Raw genomic sequence first — 13,332 nt, 5'->3', positions numbered from 1 at the left:
CTCCACATTACTTTTTTTTAAAAAATTACATCATCATGAGATAGAGTTACAAAGCTTTTGTGTTTAAGATTCAGCCATAAAATGATGGAAAACCTATCCCTCCACTAGTGCACCTTTTCCACCACCCACATCTGAGTCCTCACCCTGTCTCTATGGCAGACAATTTCCCCAATACTCTCTCTCTAATTTTGGTTATTATCTTTTGCTCTACATTTCCCACCACCATTCAAGCCTACCTGCCAGGAGCAGATGCTAGATAATTTATTTTTCATTGCCCATTTTGATTATCATGAGAGTTCGCACGACCGTGATCGTAAATGTAGATTTCTAGATTGTAAATGATTGGGTTCCAGAGACATCTCTGTATGGCACTAATACATTTTGGGATTCAATTGGGAGTCTCTGGGCCAGGGCCATTGGTGCTCTAAGACGGCACCTGGAGGCACATTGTGGGCATGACAGCCATTCTACTGTGTGGGCAGGGATGTGGGGAGGGACAGCCCGGGTCCTCTACTGCCATGTGGCCTAGATATTTAGTCCTGGAACCTGCATACTGGGGGTGAAGGCTTTCTTGCGGAAGCTCTTGGTCACCAGGATTCCATCTGGAGTAGTTGGGGAGACTGCATCTGCTCCACCTAGGGTGACCCAATGAAATTGGCTCAGTATGGGGCCCAGAGAGATCTCTAGTGCTGTGATGTCTTCTGGGACTTGCTGCTGTGTCTCTGGGTCAAGGCTGTTGGTGCGCTAAGATTCACATTGCAAAATTTTCAGCAGATTATATTTTGTTGAGGTCCATCCTGAGACAGTGGGTTCAGACTGGGGGTGTAGTGGTGATTTTGCAATATGGAAGAAAGTGGCTTCCAGGAACTCTGCTTGGGTGGGCACAGGTCAAGCCGGCCCCTCCAATTCATCCCGGTTTGTTCAGTCATGCACGGGTCGAAGCTTTTCTGCGGCTTTTGATCTCTTTCGAGATTTATTTAGGGGTCTCTGTAGCAAGGCTGACAGTAGAGCTTACAGGGTGGCACTGGAGTTAGTTTGTGGGGGTGAGTCTCAGTGCTTCCATGTGTATTGGGAAGTGGGGAGAGGTAGCCCACCCCAACTCTGTAAAAGCCTGGAGATTTCAGTCATGAAACCCACATACCAGAATTTTCAGCAGATTATATTTTGGTGAGGTTCGTCCTGAGAAGGTGGAGCCAGGCCAGGTATGTGGTGGCAATTTGGATTTTGGAAGCAAGTGGCTGTTGGGCATTGCGTGCATGGGCCACTAGGCCAACCTCTCCCCATCATTTACCCCAGTCTGTTAAGCCATATGTGGGTCCGAGATCAACTGTGGCTTTGGATATCTTTTGAGATTTATTTATGGGTCTCTGAAATAAGGCCAATATATGAGCTTTTATAGCTGAGCTGGAAGTGGTTTGTGGATATGGCTCTCACATACCTAACTTTTTGCTGTTTGTTCTCTTGGTAAACTTGATCCCAAGTTGTTGGGGTCTGGCCATAGGCACAGCGGCAATTTGGGGGTATCAGGAAGCCTGAAGGCACCATCAGGCTGCTGATGCACTCGCCCCGCAGGTACAGGTTGACGTGCTGGCGGCACCATAACCCCATATTAAGTGTTTTCTATACTGCTTTTGTGCTAAGGGATTTTATTTTTCAGTATCATAACTAAAAATTTTATATACCACATATTCATTAATTAATAAAGTGGCTTATTAAATGATTCTCATTATGACAAATTGATTATTATTACTCTAATAAAATAAATCATTACTCAAATTATTATATGCATATACGAGAAGAGACATGGATGGCTTTTGTGGAATAGTTGATAATCTGATGTGTGAGTAGAGCAGGAAAATAAATGGAAGAAAAAATTTGTATAAGCAATGCAATGCCAAAATTCATTTCTCTCAGATATAACTGTTCTTATGAATATCAACATTCATAATGATAGTAGAAATGGTGACTGAAGTAGGTTGAACACTATTATCTTATAACCCAACTATGAATCTAATATATTAGTCTTCTGAAAGCAGCATCCAACTGATGGTCAATGTATGTAAGAGACAAGGTTATAGGTTAAGAGATTAAGTTGTGACTTCTCCACAGATTAAGGAGAGAGTCTATGAATAACAAGAGAGATGTCTAATTTGAATGGTATAAGCTCAAAGAAACATTAATCTTAAAGTGTAAAAAAGTCATGATGGGAACTTCTGATATTTAGTTATTTGAAGAATAAAGACCCAAGTTTTTTTCACAAATGGTTTCTGAGTACATGTGAATTGTAGGCATTCAGGGATTTAATAAGCACTCAATGTGTGCAAGAGAAAAAAATTGTTGAAGTAGGTGGCGATAAGTTTATTAATTTTAAAAAGAGTGAACTATAAAGCAGTGGTTTTCAACCTTTTTTTATTCATGTGGGCTACTGTTTGAAACCAGCAGGATAGCCTGGTGGCTCCCAGCACTACCAGATTCAAACAGTACCACACCCACAGGCCTGGGTGCTAAACTGGCAGGCCTGCAGCAGGGGCAAAGTACATCTGGCAGTGGTTCCTTAACCCCTCAGTACTTCTGGAGAGATCCTCCCAAATAAACAAACAAGTAAGTAGAACCAGCCATTAGCCTAAAGCTAAAAGTCTTGGGTAACTAAATTTTGTCCACCAAGTAAATTTACATGATTTCTATCAAAAATCAAAGGACAGTTACCACCTGTGAGACTTTGTTTGATGGGCTCTATGTTAAGAGAGAGGAAGAATATAAGTAAGGACTCCATATTACTTGCCAGATAATCTCTTGATCACATATGTAAGAACAGAGAGATCCTTTTCTGATTCATAAGCAGGATGATTCATGTGTTTGTGTGATATGTGCCTCCTTTAAATCTTGGAGAATGCAGTAAGGACACATCTGGCAGTGCTGAGGAGACGAGGGGCTGGCTCATGGTACTGGGCATTACACTGGGGTATCGTGCACCAGCTTCAGAGATAGATGCCTGCCTTGGAGCCTTTTTGGAGGAAAGGAGAGAGGTATGTCACTGTACTATATTTTACAGCAAAATACGATAATCAAAGTGCTCGGATGTTTACAATTGAATAGATACAGTTTCCAGAAATATTTATTTCCCTGGAATATTAAATGGTTTTTGTTGGTTCTTTTCAGATTAATCAGACCAGAAAGACCAGTGGGCTGAAAACTCCAAGCATTACCATAACTGACACCTAAGCACAAGCTGGCATTAGGCCCTGGACACTGCTTAATGTGGCCATAAAAACAAAACTTTTCCAGTTAACTCTCAGGATATTATGGCACCATTTTAAAAACAATTAGCTGGATACCTTAGAGTCTTCTTTTTTTCTCAATTTAGTCATGAAATTACCATTATTCATGATTGGGTTTCAGGCATACAATCTCTCAACACTGATCCCTCCAACAGTATCCACTCCCTTCCACCCCCATATGCCTCCCACTCCCCTGTCTGCTTTCACTCCTACGAGAAGCATTTTATATATGTATTTAGGGTATGTATTTAGGGCTGGAGTGATAATATAGTGAGTAGGGTGCTTGCCTTGCACACGGCTGACCCGGGTTTGATTCCTCTGCCACTCTGAGAACCCAGCAAAATACCGAGAGTAACCCGCCCACACAGCAGAGCCTGGCAAGCTCCCCGTGGCATATTCAGTCTGCCAAAAACAGTAACAAGTCTCACAATGGAAACATTACTGGTGCCGTTCGAGCAAATCAATGAACAATGGGAGGACAGTGCTACAGTGCTACTATTTGAAAATCACTGCTCTAACAGAAAAAGAAAAAAAGAGTAGGACATTGCTAAAAGCATGGAAATAAGGACTTCATCATGGAGAAAATCTGGCATGCATCTCAAAACAGATGGATACAGCATGTATGTTCCAGTAAAATCATCTGGCCAAAGTCACAAACAGATAATTCCAGCTGTAGTAATCCCTTCAACCTTATGTTTAATACCCATTCCCTATATTCATCTTACCTCATACCTTCATAATTGCATAACACTGTGCATTAAAAATATGCTTTTAAAATGGAATAGTGAGCATACCTTTCACAATTAGTAATCAATATCTCCAATACAAAACAACTTCAGAGGAGAATCAAAAATACACTTTTAAAAATCTTTTACTTTTCTCATTATATATTTTATTTTATTGTGGTAGCTTTGGTGTGTAAAACTGTACATATGCGGGGCCAGAGAGATAGAACTTACAAGTAACTGCCCCAGGTTCAATCCCTAGCATCCTCCTGGATGGTGAGCCCTGTATCCAGCCAGTAGTGATCTCTGAGCACGGAGCCAGGAGCAATCTCCAAGAACTGCTGAATATTCCTCCATCAAAAAGTGACTTACAGGTTTACTTTGATGCACATATTCACATCACTACTCTACAGCCAGAATGCCAGTCTCACTTAGGCCAGTCCATTAGGTTTCTTAAACCATTTCAATCCAATCTGCCCACAGGTTTGGTAGCCTCAACTTTGCAGTAATAATCTTGGGATTGTTTTTAATCAGATGTTGCATATCCCTTTCCTTATTTCTCTATGTACCACAGAAGAGAAAGAAACTTCTAAGTTTTCTTTCACCTTGTGGTGAATTTTGCATAAAGTGACCTCTTAATTTCAGTTATAACATTACAAAAGGCAAGATTTTATTGTTTCTCATAGATGAGTAGTATTCCATGATAACTCACAATTCCAGAAAGCCGAATCTAAACATTGGAAATAGGAGTCTCCCAGTGGATGGTTCCACAACGAAATTGACCACATCATATTCAATCCACGGTCTTGCCTGACCAATGTTGCAGTTGTCCCAAATCTCCAAACGAGATTGGACCACTGTCTCCTTTGTGCAAAATCCTACTTCACGGAGCAGGGAAAAAGGGCTGCAAAGTTTAAGAAGAGAACTCCCAGAACAACCACCAACTGGGAGCTCTTTGCCACTCTTGCCGCAACATGGGAAGATGACGTTATTGACAACATTGACGAGAAATACGATAAACTGGCTCAGAACCTCCATGATTGTGCAAAGGACGCCGAGAGAGAAATAGCCACACAAAAAAAGACTGTCTTTAAAAACTCTCGAGCTCATTTGCCAACGTGGCTTGGCGCAAGCCTCAGGCAACCACAAGAGAATGTTTGAGCTCGCAAAGGAGTGTAGAGAAGCGATAAAGAAAGGCTTCAAAGAGAGAAGAGCAGTAGTACTGGCAGAAGCAGCAGAAGCTGGGTAAAGCATTTACCATGCCCGCCTGTACTTCACCAACTACAAGACAAAGATGACTGCCCTCCGACATCTTGATGGATCTATCACATCTTCCAGAAGGGCAATGGAGAGATTATCCATGACTTCTACTCGGATTTCTTCTATAGCCATGTCCATCTGCCCACATACCAAATTCCACAGAATGGATATGTCGTTCCCAGTGTTCTCCTTTCAGAATCCGACATGCCATTTCATCAGTAAAGAAGTAAACAGCACCCAGCCCAGACAAGGTCGAACCAAACACCTGAAGAACCTGCCATCAGTACTAATCTATACACTGACTTGGCTTTTCACACACTAACTGTCTGAATTCAAGGTTCTGTCCCAATAGAAAACCAGCAGGACTGTATTACTGTACAAGAAGGGAGACATCCATGACATTGGCCACTATTGCCCGATCTGCCTATTGTCTGTCGTCTACAAGCTGTTCACTCGAGTCATTCTGAATAGGATTGGCAGAACACTAAATGAAGGACAACCATGACAGCAAGCTGTGTTCTGCAAAGGATTCAGCATGATCGACCAAGTCCACATGATAACCAAGCTCATTGAGTTTCTCGGGAGTTCAATATGCCACTCTGTCTAACATTCATTGATTTAAATAAGGCCTTTGATTCTCTTGAGACTGAAGCGGTCATCGAGGCCCTAGCCAAACAGGGCATTCAAACTCAATACATCAGGATCCTCCTTGAGCTGTATTGCAGATTCACTACCAGGCTTTCACCATTCTACAGGGAGGTGGTCATTTACATCAAGAGAGGGGTTTGGCAGGTTGATACCATTTCACTGAAACTCTTCAGTGCCACCCTCGAGAACGTCATGTGATGACTGGAATGGGAAGGAATGGGAGTGAAGATAGACAGTCGGCAACTACACCACCTCCACCTCTCTGATGGCTTTGTTCTAATAACACCAAACATCAGTCAAACGTCACAAATGCTGGCCAACTTCAACCATGAGTGTGGAAAGGTCAGACTGCAGCTGAATCTCACGAAGACAACATGAGAAGACAATTATGAGAAACAGTCTCATTCCTGATGTTCTATTTGCTCTCAACTGGATGAACATCTCCGAATGCAACTGTTATGTGTACCTTGGTCAATAACTCAATATTACAAATAACCTGGCATCTGAGTTGCGCAGGCGGAAGAAAGTGGCTTGGAATGCCTTCAAGAGCATTGAAGAAATAGCGAAGAGCACGAAGAACCTCCTGTTCTGGGCCTATCTCTTCTATTCCACTTTTCTTCTTGCATTAACATACGCCTCAGAGACCTGGGCCCTACAAAAACAGGATGAGAATGCTCTTTGGTCTCCCAAAGAGGAATTGAAAGAGCTATGCTTGGTCAGACCCGAACACTTGAAGAACCGACACTCTCATAAGCACTTTTTGTTTTTGGCATTTTTGATATGTCATGCTTGGAGTATCACGCTTCACTCAAATGAGCGAAAGAACCTGGAGTTCCGACCTCCATTGATGGTCAAGAATCAGGGATGCTGTCTTGTTTGCCAAGTCGTCGAAAATCAGATGGGCTGGACACGTAATGAGATTTGGAGACAACTGCTGAACTAGAGCCATTACCAACTGGATTTCACAGAATGCCAAAAGATCGCGTGTCTGCCCACCTATGAGATGGTCAGACTTCTTTGTCAAGACCCTGAATGATCGTTTTGAGGCTGTTTGTGTTCCTATAACGAGCAGACACCATTGGGCTACACTAGCATGCAACAGGGATGAATGGAGATATTACTGGCGCCTGCCCGAGCAAATCAATGAGTCTCGAGATGCCATGTGATTAAGTGATCAAGAGAAGTATTTCATTCAACTTATTTAATCACCCAACTATCATTAGGTCCTTAAGATGTTTTCAAATCTTTGTTGTTGGGCTGGAGCAATAGCACAACAGGTAGGGCCTTTGCCTTGCACACGGCCAACCCCAGTTCAATTCCCAGTATCCCATATGGTCCCCCAAGCACTGCCAGGAGTAATTCCTGAGTGCATGCACTAGGAGTAACCCCTGTGCATCGCTGGGTGTGAACCAAAATGCAAAAAAGAAAAAAAAATTTAAAAGTCTTTGTTGTTACATGTAGTGTACAGTGACCATTGAGACACATTCTTCTTTTCAGATAAATGTTTTTAGATACTTTGGATAGATATGTTCTTTGGAAGTGAATTCCTGAATGATGTGGTATATATATATATATATATATATATATATATATATATATATATATATGTGGTGTGGGTGAGGGATATTGTGTGTGTGTGTTTTATCTGTTTTCTTGTTTATTTTTAGAAATTTCCAAACTGTTTTCATGGAGGCATTCTCTGTGCTCAAAGAATCCACACTCTCATGCGCACTTTTTGTTTTTGACATTTTTGATATGTCCTTCTCACAGCAATTAGAACATTCTCATAGGTTTCACATTTCATAGGTTTCAAATTTTTATTTGCATTTCCCAGATTATAAGTATTATTGAGCATTTTTAAAAATTTTTATTAGTGAAGCACGATAATGTACAGTTGTAGACTTACAAATTTTTGTGCTTGCGTTTCAGTTATACAATGATCCAGTACCCATCCCTCCACCAATGCCCATTCTCCATCATTTGCATTTTTTTTTAATTTTTGTTAGTTAAACACCATGAGGTACAGTTGTAGATTTACAAATTTTTGTGCTTGGGTTTCAATTGTACAATGACCAAACACCCATCTCTCCACCAGTGCCCATTTTCCACCACCACGGGTCCCAGTATCCCTCCCACTCCCCAACCCCTATTCCACCCTGCCTCTGTGGCAGGGGATTTATTCCCTTTTGTTGTCTCTCTCCTTTTGGGTATTGTGGTTTGCAAAAGAGGCATTGAGTGGCAATCATCTTTGGTCTATAGTCTACTCTCAGCATGCTTCTCCCATCCTGGGAGGATACTCCCAACACACTCTAGGGGAAAAGGAAACTCAGATAATTGAGCATTTTGCATTGCGCCTTTTGGTCATCTGTATATCTTCCTTGGTGAACGGTCTGTTCAGTTCTTTCTTCTAACCACCTTTTTTTAAAGATGTTTCACTTTTTGTTGTTGAATTTTCTGAGATCTTTACATCTCCTAGATATTAGCCTTTAGTTAGATATATGGTATGCAAGTATCTTCTTTTATCCTAATATATATCTGTGTTGTCATTGTTTTAATTAGTTTATTTCACTGTGCAGAAGCTTTTTAATTCTTTTTTCAGGGGTTTGGTTTTAGGACCGTAGCAGCAGTGCTCAGAGCTGATTCATAGCTGTATAATGAAGGGATCACTCCTGGCAGGGTTAGGGGAACATAGGAACATATGGTGTGACAGGATCAAATCTGAATCAATAGCATGCAAAGCAAATGCCCCATTTACTGGATTTCTCTTGGGGCCCTATGGAAACTTTTCAGTTTAAGCAATCAGATTTTTTTTTTGACTTGCTATTGGAAAGAAACGTTTGCCTTGCATGCAGCCAACATGGCCGACCCGAGTTCAATTCCTCCGCCCCTCTCGGAGAGCCCGGCAAGCTACCTAGAGTATCTCGCCCGCAAGGCAAAGCCTGGCAAGCTACCCGTGATGTATTCGATATACCAAACACAATAACAACAAAGTCTCCAATGGAGACGTTACTGGGCCCTCTCGAGCAAATCGATGAACAACGGGAGGACAGTGACAGTGACAAAGATATAATTGGATTTACTATCCTGGAGTGCTTTGCCTATATAATCCACTGCATTTGATTTTTTTCATATTCATCAACAAGACCTGTGTCTAGAACTATGATTTTCACAACATTAACAGATATCAATTAATATTACAGCTTGTTTTGGGTATTCAATGTCCAACAACCAAAATTTTAATTCATTTTGAGTACACTTTTGTACATAGTGTGAAATGGTGATAGATATCATTATTTTGCATGTGGTTATCCAGTTCACCCTTCACTTATGAGGACACATTCCTTTGTTTTGTTTTGGCATTTTCATTGTGATTTAACTGTACGTATATATGCATTTATTCTGTATATACATTTATTTTTGAGCTCTCAATTATATTTCATCAGTCTGTTCGCTTTTATCCCAACCACACTTTTTGTAGAATAGTTTAAGGTGTGGGCATGTGATGCATCTGTTCTTATTTTCCCTCAAGATTGATTTGAAGAACGACTATTCAGATTTTGTGTTTCCATACAAATTTCAGTAATGTTTGCTCTATTTTATTCAAAACTTTCACTGATATTTTTATATTAAATTGTATTAAGTATGTTTTATGGTTTTGGTATGACGGCAATTTTAACAATTCCACCATCAGTGAGCACTGAATATAATTCCAATTCATTGTGTTTTCTACTTCTCTTAGAAATACCAATAAATATATCCTGTAAATATATCTTACATCAATAAATATATCATGTAAAATATATTTTACATTAATCAATATCTCATACTTAAGTATTTATTGATGTAAAAATCTCTCATCTCCTTGGTGGTATAAATTCTATAAAATATTAAATTATTTTTTGCTCTTGTAAATTATATTGTATTTTAGATTTCTTTCAGTTAATTTTTGAAGACTGATTTTGTTAAATTCCTACTTTCCTGAATTTCTCATTTTCTAATAATTTTCTTGGAATCCTGAAGGTTTTCTATTTTTACATATAACATATAATATCAAGCAATATGTAAATAGTGATAACGTTTCTTTTCAACTCAACTCCTCTATATTTCTTTTACTCAACTAATTGCTTTGGATACAAGTTCCAGCTTTCCATTGACTAGTAACGGTGGCAGTGAACTATTGCCTATGCTTGATCTTAGTGAAGAAGTTTACAATTTTTCACCATTATAATGATGAATATGAGTGTGTTGTTTTCTTTGTTATGTTATTTACTTAACTGAGTTATGTCCTTTTATCCCCAATTTATTGTTATTTTTTATTATAAATGTGTGTTTCCTGCTTTATCTGCACCTATCAATATAATCATAAATTTTTTATTTTTTGTTGATGTGATATATCACACTAACTTCTTTGTTGAATTATTCTTTAATCCCTCTAAACGACTCTGTTTTGTTATAGCATGTCATGTTTTTAATGCATTGTTGAATTTAATTCCCTGAGATCTTAGGTTTGCCCTTAGTTCATCAGGAATATTGGATTTTGTGTTCTTCCACTGTAATGTCACTGATTTTGGTATTAAAGAAATATTGGTTTCATAGAGGTGTTTCAATAATGGTGAAGGGTGGAGTGACACTTAGTGGAGGGTGTAATGTTGGAACATTGTAAGCATGAAACACTAACAGTTTGTATGGGAGAGAGATATTGTACAGTGGCTGGGTTACTTGTATTGAACATGACCAGCCAGTAGTGTTCAATCTTGAGTAATTCATAAGGAACCTTGAGCTCTCCAGCAGTAAGCCTTGAGCACTGCCAGCTGTGGCCCCAAAATAGCAAAATTATGAAAATCATGGTTCCTCAAATGAAACATTTTAATTATAATACAATATCAAAATGATAATAGTTAAGCAAGTTAGAGCAATAGCACAGCAGGTTGACCGATAGCCTTGCACACAGCACACTCACCTGGATTCCATCCGTAGTACCATGTGTGGTTTCCCCAGGCCCACCAGGAGTGATCCCCGAGTACAGAGCCAGAAAAAAACTCTGAGCACCACCGGTGTGTCCCCATGTAGAAATCACCCAAAACAGAGGGCCAGAGCAATAGTAGAGCAGGTAGAGCATTTGCACATGGTCAACCCGAGTTCGATTCCTGGCATCCCATATGGTCCCGCAGCACTGCCAGGAGTAATTCCTGAACATCGCTGGGTATGACCCAAAAAGCAAAAAAAAAATATAAGAATAATAATTAAGATAGTTTGCTTTAAATAAAATATATCATTATGTTTTAAAGTATTTGAAATAATTCTCTTCAAAATTTTAGAAAAGCTTGAGAATAGATAACAATGTTATCATTGAAGGTTGGATAAAAGTTGTTAGTAAAATGATTCCAACCTGAGATTTACTTTTAGGATATTTATAACTACATTTTCAAGTTCCTTATCTGTAATTGGGCTGTTTTGACTTTTTCTGTTTCGGTCTCTGGAGTTTCTATAAGACTAAGAATTTGTGGTATCTACTCTGTTGTCTAAATTTAAGTAGCCATCATTCTTGAGCTATTGTATTTATGCTTTATTGGTTATAATTTTTATTTTTATTGTATTACACTTACTTTATTTTACTTTAATTTTTCATTGTGAACTTAAATCTAGGTTTGTCAGTTTTGTTTGTATTTTCAAAAATGGAGATTTTGGTTTCACTGATACTTTGTATTGCCTTTCAGAAATATACTTTATTACTCACTGCTTTATTTTTTACTGACTTTGGATATAACTTGTTTTCCTAATTCTTTAAGATTTGAGGTTAGATTTGTAATCTGAGGTCCTCTTGTGTATGCTGTGCTGTGTTATGGATGTGATGAACTTCCTTCTATCACTGCATTTGCAGTGCCCCATATGTTCTGATAGCATTTGTCTTCCTTTCTTTCTGGGAATTTATTTTTATTTTATCTTTGATTTCCTTCTTGACACAATAATAATTCAATAGCATGCTGTTTAGTGTCCATATGTTTGAGTTTTTCTAGCTTTCCTTTTGTGTTTAATTTCTAGTTTTATTCTACTGTGATCTGTAGATACTTGGTATGATTTCAGTCTTCACAAATTTATTGACACTTGTTTTGTATTCTAACACATAGTCAGTCCTGGCAAATATTTCATGTACACTTCAAGATAATTTTATTCAACTTGAAAGTGGAAAACCCTGTAAATGTCTTTTAATCTCGCCTTATAAGATCTCATTTAAAACTAATGCTTATTTGATTTTTAAGTGTTTTATATAACCCTTTGTAAAAATGACACGTTACAGTTTAAAGAATTGCTCTCATTCTTTCTCTTCAGGCTGTCAAGAGTTGTTTTATCTATTTTGATAATGCTTCTTTTGGAGCATTTATGTTAATGAGTGATAAGTCCTCTTGATAGATTTAGTACCTAGTCATTATATAATATGTCCCTGTCTCTGTTACCTTTATTATTTTGAGAAACATTTTGTCTAAATGATATAAGTATAGATATTTCTGCCTTTTTAGTCTATTATTTTCCTGTATTACTGTTTTCCCACTAATATTACTGTTTTCCCACTATTATACTTTGATTCTGTGTTTGTTATTGAAGTACAGAGTATAAATGATGTCTGCTGAAACAGATGAATCTTAGTTTTTTAACCTTAGTTTATAAAAAGTCTTAGTTTAAATCTTAGTTTAATTTGCTAAGCAGATGGAGGTTTTGTTTTCTGATTCATCAGGTTATTTCCATTCCATTTAATTAATGAACCTAGATCACACGCTTTTAATAGAATTGATGTAATTTAATACATTGTTTATTCAGAGATATAACTCAAAAAATAGCTGTGGCATATACCTATCATTTGCAGAGTCCTGAGTATCATTCTCAGTACCACACAGCCTCCTTGCATCACCTTTTGAAATGACCACCCACGACCCAAAAGAATTCATTGTCACTTTTTATGTGGGTTTTATGTGACCATATATACTTTGAATTTTAATATTATGTGTTTGGGAGAAACACATAGACGTGGAATTGCTAGAAGAGTCTAGCTCATATGAAACACTATTTTGATTTTTCTGAAAAATATCTATAATATTTCCATAGATAATGTAAAACAACATTCTCATAAAGGTTCCTTTTTCACCACATTTATAATAAACTAATTTTTTCAATGTTTTTATCCATTCTATGAGATTACATTTACTTGTGACTTTTATTTGCATTCCCTTAATGAACACTTTTGTATATGTACAAAAGCAATGAACACTTTTTTGTATATGCTTATGTATATGCTTATGTATATGCTTCCTCTTTGGGAAGGTGTTCATCTCTCCTTCCCAATTTTTGGTGATTTTCTGTCCTTGTTGAACTTTATGGGTTCTTTAATAAACTTCACTATTCAGCCTTTATCTTATCTGCTATAT

At 38.3% G+C, this 13,332-nt stretch overlaps 1 pseudogene; it reads left to right on the top strand.

Moving 5' to 3' along the window:
* The first annotated feature begins 2,819 nt into the window (after positions 1 to 2,819).
* Positions 2,820 to 2,913, top strand: LOC130045608 (uncharacterized; annotated as a pseudogene).
* Positions 2,914 to 13,332: the final 10,419 nt, after the last annotated feature.

The sequence above is a fragment of the Sorex fumeus genome, unplaced genomic scaffold (genome assembly GCF_029834395.1).
Source record: "Sorex fumeus unplaced genomic scaffold, SorFum_2.1 ptg000128l, whole genome shotgun sequence".
Taxonomy (NCBI): Eukaryota; Metazoa; Chordata; class Mammalia; order Eulipotyphla; family Soricidae; genus Sorex; species Sorex fumeus.
Note: the sequence above shows the minus strand (reverse complement) of the source record. Positions and strands in the feature narration are given on the sequence as shown.